We start from the raw sequence: 10249 nt of genomic DNA, 5'->3' as shown, positions 1-10249 counted from the left end.
GAGGCTAGGGCTTTCAGTAGTATGTTGAACAATAGTGGTAAGAGTGGACATCTTTGTTGTTTTCCTGACCTTAGGGAGAAAGCTCTCAGTTTTCCCCCACTGATGTTTTTAGTGGGTCTTTCATATATGGCCTTTACGATGTTGAGGTATGTCCCTTCTATCTCTACTTTCTTGAGGGTTTTCATCAAGAGGATGATGTGTTTTGTCAAATGCTTTCTGCATTTATTGAGAGGATCATGTGGTTCTTATCCTTTCTTTTATTAATGTGGGGTATCACATTGATTGATTTGCGAATATTGAACTAGGTCTGCAACCCAGCAATAATTCCTACTTGATCATGGTGAATAATTCTTTTAATGTACTGTTGTTCAATTTGCTAGTATTTTGTTGAGAATTTTTGCATCCATGTTTATCAGGGATGTTGGCCTGTAATTCTCCTTTTCAATGGTTATTTTTTTTTGTTTTTTTTTGTTTTTTTGGTCTGTTTTTGAAATTGAGGTAATTCTGGCCTCATAGAATGAGTTTGAAAGTTTTCCTTCCACTTCTATTTTTTTAAACAGTTTGGGAATAAGTATTAATTCTTCTTTAAATGTGTGGTAGAATTCCCATGGGGAGCCATCTGGTCCTGGACTTTTGTTTTTGGGAGATTTTTGATTATTGATTCAATTTCTTTGTTGATTATGGGTCTGGTTAAATTTTCTATTTCTTTCTGTTTCAGTTTTGGTAGTTTGTATGTTTCTAGGAATTTGTCCATTTCATACAGATTGTCCAGTTTGTTGTCATATAATTTTTCATAATATTCTCTTATAATTGTATTACTATGGTGTTGGTTGTGATTTCTCCTCTTTCATTCATGATTTTATTTATTTGGGTCCTTTCTCATTTCTTTTTGATAAGTCTGGGTAGGGGTTTATCAGTTTTGGGTCTTAGTTTTGTTCATCTGTTCTACTGTTGGTTTTTTTTCTTGTTGTTGTTGTTGTTATTGTTTGTATATTATTTATTTCTACTCGTCTTTATAATTTCCCTTCTTCAGCTAGCTTTAGGTTTTATTTGTTGTTTCCTTTCTAGCTCCTTTGGGTGTAAGGGTAGGTTTTGTATTTTAGACTCTTCTTGCTTCTTGATGTAGACCTGTATTGCAATATACTTTCCTCTTAAGACTACCTTTAGTGCAGTTTTGGACTGTCATGTTTTCATTTTTATTTGCCTCCATGTATTTTTTAATTTCTTCTTTACTTTATTGATTAACCTATTCATTCCTTAGTAGGATTTTCTTTAACCTTCATGTATTTGTGGTCTTTCCAAATTTTTTCTTCTGATTTCCCTCAAGTATCATAGTGTTGTGGTCTGAAGTTATGCATGGTATGATCTCAGTCTTTTTTTACTTGTTGAGAACTGATTTGTGACCCAGTATGTGATCTATTCTGGAGAATATTTCATGTGCACTTGAAAAGAATGTGTATTCTTCTGCCTTAGGGTGAAATGTTCAGAATATATCTGTTAAGTCCATTTGGTCTAGTGTTTCATCCAAAGCCATGGTTTCCTTGTTGATTTTCTGCTTAGATGAGCTGTCCATTGTAAGTGGAGTGTTAAATCCCCTACTATTTTTGTTTTCTTATCAATGAGTTTCTTTACATTTGTTAGTAATTCATTTATATATTTGGGTGCTGACAATATGGGGACATAAATATTTATAATTGGTAGATCTTCTTGATGGATAGACCCCTTAATTATGTTAATATGCCCTTTTTCATCTCTTGTTACAGTCTTTGTTTTAAAATATAGGTTGTCTGATAGAAGTATAGTTACTGTAGCTCTTTTGACGTCCATTAGCATGATAGATAGTTCTCCATCCCTTCACTTTCAATCTACAGGTACCTTTAGGTCTAAAATGAGTGTCTTGTAGGCAGCATATAGATAGGTCTTTTTTTTTTTTTTAATTCATTCTGATACTTTATGTCTTTTGATTGGGCATTTAGCCCATTTATATTTAGAGTGATTACTGATAGATATGAATTTAGTGCCTTTGTGTTACCTGTAAAGTTAGTATTTCTGGTGATGTTCTCTGTTCCTTCCTAGTCTTTTTTTTTTTTTGCTTTTTTTAGTGTTTTTTTTCCCCCCCCCCCCCCCCCCCCCCCCGCCCCGAGTCCCCTTTAATATTTCTTGCTGGGCTTGTTTAGTGGTCACAAACTCTTTTATTTTTTGTTCATCTGGGCAACTCTTTATCTCTCCTTCTATTCTGAGTGGCAGCCTTGTTGGATAAAGTATTCTTGGCTGCATCTTTTTCCTGTTTGGCATGCTGAATATATCATGCCACTCCCTTCTGGCCTGCCAAATTTCTGTGAACAGATCTGCTGTGAACCTGATCTGTCTTCCCTTGTAGCTTATGGACTTTTTTTCTTTGCTGCTTTCAGGATTCTTTCCTTGTATGTATATCTTGTTATTTGACTATGAAGTGTCTTGGTGATGTCTGGTGTTTTTTGAATTTGGAGTTCTCTGTGCTTCTTGGATTTTGATGTCTGTTTCCTTCCCCAGGCTAGTGAAACTTTCTGCTATAATTTGCTCAAATAAACCTTCTACCTCTTTTTGTCTTTCTTCATCTTCTGGGACTACTATGGTATGAATGTTATTACATTCTAAGGAATTGTTGAGTTCCCTAAATCTATATTCATGGTCCAATACCTTTGTTTCCCTCTTCTTTTTGCATAATTGTTTTCCATAATTTGTTATTCTATATCACTGAAATCCTTCTTCTGCTTCATTCATCCTCGTTGTCCTGACATCCATTTGGATTTGCATGTCAATTATAGCATTTTAAATTTTGGCCTGACTCGTTTTTAGCTCTTTTATCTCTGCAATAAGGGATTCTCTAGTGTTGTTTATGCTTTTTTTTTTTCTAATGCAGCTGGTATCCTTATAATTGTTGTTTTAAATTATAGTTCAGACATCTTATTTATATCTGTATTGATTAAATTCCTGGCTGTCCTTTCTTCCTGTTCTTTCTTTTGGGGTGAATCCCTCCATCTTGTCATATTGTCAAGGTAAAAAAACCCACAAAACAAACAAAGGAAGCTATATCCTACTTCCCCTACAAATAAAGCATTGCAGCACTCTATGGTCAGTAGACTTGGTGCATGTGAGTGTTTTGTGCTAGTCTTCTGGGAGTGAGGCCTGCTGTGCTGATTGTCAGGTGGACTTGCCCTATTGGAGATGTACCTGCAGGGCACAGAAGAGTGGGGTTTGGTGTAAGCTGCTCTGGCCTCCACTTGGTGGCACTGTTTTGCTCACTGAAGTCCGTTGTGCTGATGGGTGGGGTGAAAATGCATCATTCTGCTCTGTCATCCCCAGAGCAGAGAGCTCCTCTTGCCCCTCTTCAAGAAGCCCCCACAGAAGAGAAAACAACCACCTGTCTTATGTCCCCTGCTTCCACCAGATCCCTGCCTTCACCGTCCTATGTCTGAGCTGTCAGCCTGCCTGCAGTATAGCACCATTGTGTTTTATCTCAAGCACTTGGCTGGGTTTCAAACCTCCCAATTTTAGAGGTCATGTGGCATGGACCTAAGCTGATCCTGTAGGAGAAGGTCTTGCTGCACTCTGGCCAGTGCAGGCTTGTCCCAGAAATTGAATGCACAACTGTGCAGTGGTTCAGAATTTATAGTAGAGTGCAGCAGAAAGCTATCACCAGGGCTTATTGCCCTCAGTCAGTATCCTTGTTCCTATATTAGTGAACAGAGCAGCTCAGTGGTGCCTGCCAGGTCTTTTGCTCCTGGACAGGCTGTGTCCCTTCTCCCAGATGCACTCCAAACAGGGGAACTCTGCTCCTGTGGGAACCAAGGGATCAGTAGTCTACACTTCCCACTCCTGTGTTCCCATCCTCCACCCCCACTGGAGAACCGGTAGGCCTACCAGGTGTGACCCTGATGATGGCATGGACCTTTGAAACTTAATATTTGGTGCTCTGCTGGTTATCAAAACTTGCCATATTCAGCCCCTCTCTTTTTCCCAGTCAATGTTTTTGGGGAAGAGTTTTTCTTCTGAAATTCCCCACACACGCACTTTTACTCTTTCTCTTTTTTTCTCTCTCTTCTCCTCTCTCCACTATCAGGGCTCCCTCCCCATCGCAGCACCATCAACTCTTCTTCCCCTCACATCAACTCTCCACTGCTCCTACCTTCCATGATGTGGTGGTGTAGCAGGATTCTTGCATAGAGAGTCATGACACCGAGGTTTGTCTTTCCAGGAAACAATTGTATTCCTGTTGGCACCATTCAGTTGGGTTCGTACCCAAAGAACTGAGCCCCGAATGCCACGTGACGTAGTCTTTTTTTTTTATATTATATTTTTTACTTCTTTGTCTCCCATATATGGTAACACACAAACATGCAGTCTGATTAAGTGGTCTCATGTTACAAGGTCACAAGGGATGTTGTCAAATACTTGAATAGCAAAGTTGCCTTAAGTTTTTTTTTTTCTTTCCTTAGGGAGGGGACCCTACCACAGTGGTTTTTTTTCATCTCTATTTGTTTTTTTCTTAAGTTTATTTATTTATTTTTTGAGAGAGAGAGAGCATAAATGAAGGAGGAGCAGAGAGAGAGAGGGAAACACAGAATCTGAAGCAGGCTCCAGGCTCCGAGCTGTCAGCAGAGACTGATGCAGGGCTCAAATTCATGAATAGCAACATCATTACCTGAGCTAAAGTTGGATACCTAACAGCCTGAGCCACCCAGGTGCCCCTCACCTGTATTTGTGCATTTTTGCTCTTTAAGTCCTCAGACCTATTTCTTGGGTGTTCAGAATGATTTGATATTTTTCTAGCTGTGTTTGAGGGACGAAGCAGCCCTAAGTTCTCCTTACTCCTCTGCCATCTTAACTCCCACCAAAAGGCATATGAATGTTTAAAGCAAAAGGCTTTAACATTGCATTATAGGGTCTGTAATATATATACTTGCATATAGAAGGAAAACATAAAGGATGGAAAATAATAAGTAAGCTACATTATTTCAGATTTTCAATATTTACATATAACAATACAATTTTAACATTAACTGAATTATAATAGTTTAGAAATGCATATTTTAATTCCCAGAACAAGCACTAATAAAATAAGGTGAATTGCTAAAAACCACAGATGAATCAAAACAGAATACAAGGGACCATTTGATTATTCTGAAAGAAGGGAAGAATGGAGGAACACAGATGAAAAGTTAGACAAAGGGAAATAGAAAGCAAAATGGAATTACTAAATCCAACCATATAGGTAATTACATTAAATATAATTGGAATAAAACTTTAAGTATAAGGTAGAGATTAGTAGGCTGAATAGAAAATCAATATTCAAGCATATGTTCTGGAAAGAGACACACATAAATTTAAGGAAACAATATGCTACAATAAAAAGATGGGAAAATTTTATACTAAAACATTACCATAATAATCACTACTATGTTACAATTAGACCAAATGGACAATCATTGTTAGAACTACATAAATCACTATTTACTATTTATTATTCATAAATCACTTAACAATAGTAGAGATTTCCTAACTCAATTATCTTGGCAACAGATAAAATAGAAAAATAGAAATATTTATATATGAAATATATATATAACTTTAATGTTTACATCATATATTTCATATGTATGCATTTCATAGATATATTTTTTTACATGCATTTAGGTTATTCTACTCACATTGTACAATTGTTAAACAACCTACAAAAAGTACAAAAGCCTAGTCCATTTTCCAATACCAGGTGAGAGCTAAGTTGCAAAAAAGGAACAGTACCATAAGTTACAAGGAAAGTTTGGGTGTCCTGTACAAGTTATACTGTTCCTATCTATGCAGGCTCCTTAGATCAATGTGTCTTTTCTTTTGAGGACAGGAACAACGAGACTTTGAACAGGTCTGACATTGAAATGCTTCTACTTGATAAGCCTTAAATTCTTTTGGCATTTGCAACACAGTTGTTTGAAATTAACCTTATTAGTTCCAGAAACGCACCACACATAAGCACTCTCCCACCTGGTCTTACAATCTTTGCAGTGAAAATAGCCATATTTTGGTTCTAAAAACTGGAAGTTGGGTTTTCTGAGCAAATCTGTTCCACTGACTTCCCGTCTGCTTGCTCTTCCATTCCTGAGGGCTTGAGACAGCTTCCTCCCCCCAGCTCATACTGGCAAAGCTACTCCCTTTTGAACTCTTCAGAACTTGGAGTTGGTGGTTTCTGGTGCTGCTGGCTGTCCTCTGCAGGACTCCAAAGTACCTTCCTCTCCTGGTCTTCCCCCTCCTTCTGCAGCTGGATAAAGCTCCTATAACCTATCCCTGGTGAATAGACTCCCCAGACCAGCAGGGGTACCTTGTGGCTTGTGCTGCCCCAGAGTGAGATACCCAGCGATACAGACTTGTCCATCCGCAGGCTCACCTGCACGCCCACCTCCCTGGTGTTAGCCTTGCAAAGCCTCAGGCTCAGGCTGGCATTCATCTGGGTGAGAATGGAATTAAGCTCCAATTTCTTTGAAGGTTCCGTACAATAGTCAGAGGCATTTGCAGGCACAAGGAAACAAGGCCTGGCCAGGAAAGTGGGGGGACCAGTGTCTTGCCTCCAGTCAGGCTAAAATATATATATATATATATATATATATATATATATATATGTGTGTGTGTGTGTGTGTGTGTGTGTGTGTGTGTATATGGAATATATATAAGCAATAAATATATATAAATGTATATATATGTATTTATATATACATATTTAAATATTCATAAATATATATACATATATATGCAATGTATATATGAAATATATGTAAGTTATATATATTGTATATATATTGCATATATACATTGCATATATATATTCCATGTATACATTTCGTATATATATTTCTTATATATGTATTATATATATAGTATATATATAGAAGTAATGTATATGCATCTGTATGGTTTATTTATACATATATTTCATATATAACGTGTATATACTTTGTAATATATACATTGCATATATATTGCTTATTTTTATATATTTCATATATATATTTTGTATATATGTATTATATATATTTCATATATATTATATATCATAATATATTATATATTATATATATATCATAATGTTACAATGATATAACATATATATCATTGTATGTTTCGTATACATATTTTTGTATATATATTGTATATATATAGTGTATATATATATGCAATATATATATGTTGCTTATTTATAAATATATATTGCATATGTATATTTCATATAAATAGCATATATATCCAATATATATACACAACATATATATAGCATATATATTGCTTATTTATATACATATTTCATATAGATATTTTTCATATGACATATTTTTCATATATATATATATTTTGTATGCATATAACATATAAATATGAAATATGTATATAAATAATATATATTGCATATATATATTGCTTATTTATCTATATTTCATATAGATATAATATGCAATATATATAAGCAATATATATGCATATCTATATACATTACTTATTTATATATGAAATACACATATATTTCATATATATTGCATATGTATATATTGCATATATATATGTGATATATATATGCCATATATATATTGCTTATTTATATATATGGCATATATGTATTGCATATATATGTATTTCATGTATATGTAGTTCATATATATAGTTCATATGTATATATTTTGTATACACTATATACACACATATATATGAAATATATAATGAACTATATATATTAACTATATATGAAATATATATGAAATTTATGTATGAAATATATGTGTGAAAAATATATGTATTACATATATGTATATGAATAATATAATTGAAATATATGTATATGAAATATATGTATTTGTAATATATATATGAAATTTATATGAAATATATATATGAAATATGTAATGTAAACATTAAATATATTTAGCAAATATGAAGAATCATTTTTAAATATAGACTGACATTGAATATTACCTAATATTTTTATATAAAGTCTATTTTTTCTGATACAAACATAAGATTCTAGTTTTCATTAATTAAAATATTTTTTCTTTATTTTCCAGCTTTCAGTATATATGTGTTTGAGGTGTATTTCATAAATATATATGGCTGAGTTAATTTTTAAAACCCAAGTTGAGAATTTCTAGAATGACATCAGCATATGGCTGATTCATCACTCATATCCCACACTCAACTATAACAATTTGTCATCCACCCATCTAGTGGAGAAACTCTTGCACATTGTTGGAAGAAAAAAATGTGAGTTTGGATGCATTAGAGAGGGTAAGAGGAACATTTGACTTTACTTGCATCACCTCTTCCACCATGTGGCACAGCCTAGTGCAAAGAGTTCTTGGCTCCTGATTTCTCCTATGGGGGAAAGTAAGAGCATATGAATGGGTGCCTGTTTCCTTATCTGTGCATTGTGCTGCCAAAGAGCCCATTTGTTTCTTGCTTCATTCAGAATACTGCATCATGAGTTGCATGACTTGGGGGGGTGGATGGAAAGAGGCAGCAGAACAGCCAATGAGACTCTCAGAGGGCTTTAAAGGGATGCAGATTCTACTAGTAACACAACAGACTCCATCAAGAATCCTACCCATGAGCTTTCAGGGACACAGTTGATAATTGTATTAGATGTTAATGGACTAATCATGCTAATTTAGTTCAGAAATTGTTAGAATGGATAAAAATTGAAACAAAATCCAACTATTTGCTATCTAAAAGAAATGTTCTTTAAATATAATGATAGGTTGAAAGTAAATAGACAAAAATATATACAATGCAAAGTAAAAATATGAAGGTTTGCTCTCAGATAATATCAGATGAAATAGATTTCAAAATTGCATGCATTATCAGAAATAACAAGGGACACTTCATAAATGATATAGGAGTTAATTCAATAGGAAAACACTGTAACCAGAAAGATTTGTGCCCAATGACAAAGCTTCAGGATTTATTTACGTCTTCCTTTATTTCTGTATTATTCAATGTGAGTTTTTATTTAAAAAAACAAAACAAAACAGCTAACTACAATGTCTAGATTCTGCAAAACCCTTCCTAGAACTCTCCCAACTTCTCTTGGTTAGGAGGTGGCAACACACTCCTCTGTCTGTGCCTTGATTGATGGCTTGCCAGAGTTGCCATCTTCCCTTTACAAAATTGATATTTGTGCTTCAGCTGGGTGTTTTCACCTTCCTCACATCTTCCATTGCTGTAGTTCTTGTCACTATGCTCTGGCTGTCTTTTGGGACTAGCCATATGTTAGATTATGTTTCCTGGTTCCCAAACTAGCCCGTATCCTTATCCTTTTACATTGTCTTATGCTTAGAAAATCATAATTCTCATGCTTTTTCAGTCATTTTATCTACACTCAATGTATATTCGTAGCCCATACCAGTTCCTTTTATTATGTGCCATGAAGGTAATCCCTTCTATTGACTGAAATATAAAATAACTGCATCCAGTAATAAAATATACATGTGTCACATACTGTATGACTAATCTGCAAATAATATAAATATGTAGCACTCATTGCCCTGAATAAGTTAATCAATAAATCAACAATATTTATTTTACTGCTATTATGTATGTATAATCATGGTATGAACTATCATGTATCCAATACAGTACTGCCAGTATTGGACATTAGGCTCATAAGATTTACAATCCACTGGGGGAGAGAAAATGATTAATCATGGTAAAATTAGATAGCAATGAAGTAGATCACTACTGTCCAAAACTACACTAAGGCCTCAAAAAAAAAATTAATGTGAATGGAGTTGTTAAATTATTTCATAGAAATATTATAAATGAAATGTGGGAGTGAGGATCCTTACATGTATGTATACCTGGAGTATAACACCTATAACTTGGCTATGTTAGCTATAGAATGCTTTTTGTTTAGGAAAGTACTTCCTTTAGCCAAATTGCTCTTTGACTGCTTTTTTTCCTCAGCCAGGAGAAGCTGGAAGAGTTATCAGATTGCCTTATTATAAAGGCAGCTGTGTTATGTTTGGGAAAACAATGAAATCAGGAGAGTTGAATTTATAGCTTTTGTTCTTTCACTTTATACTTGCATAGCCTGGACATTTCTGAGACTTAGCTTCCTTATCTTTTAAGGACACAATAATACGTTCTTTCTAAGCCATAAAGCACTTTTAAAGTATGAGCTGTGATCTTCATTAGCTATCTGACTCAAATATTTTCAATTACATGTAAAGCTAAA

General features: G+C 34.4%; 1 pseudogene; it reads right to left on the bottom strand.

Annotated features, from left to right (window-relative positions):
• Positions 1 to 5832: 5832 nt before the first annotated feature.
• Positions 5833 to 8348, bottom strand: LOC125938205 (ZAR1-like protein; annotated as a pseudogene).
• Between the last annotated feature and the right edge of the window lie 1901 nt (positions 8349 to 10249).

Source organism: Panthera uncia (genome assembly GCF_023721935.1).
Source record: "Panthera uncia isolate 11264 chromosome B2 unlocalized genomic scaffold, Puncia_PCG_1.0 HiC_scaffold_24, whole genome shotgun sequence".
Taxonomy (NCBI): Eukaryota; Metazoa; Chordata; class Mammalia; order Carnivora; family Felidae; genus Panthera; species Panthera uncia.
The sequence above is the reverse complement of the archived record's forward strand: the minus strand, read 5'-3'. Positions and strand labels throughout refer to the sequence as shown.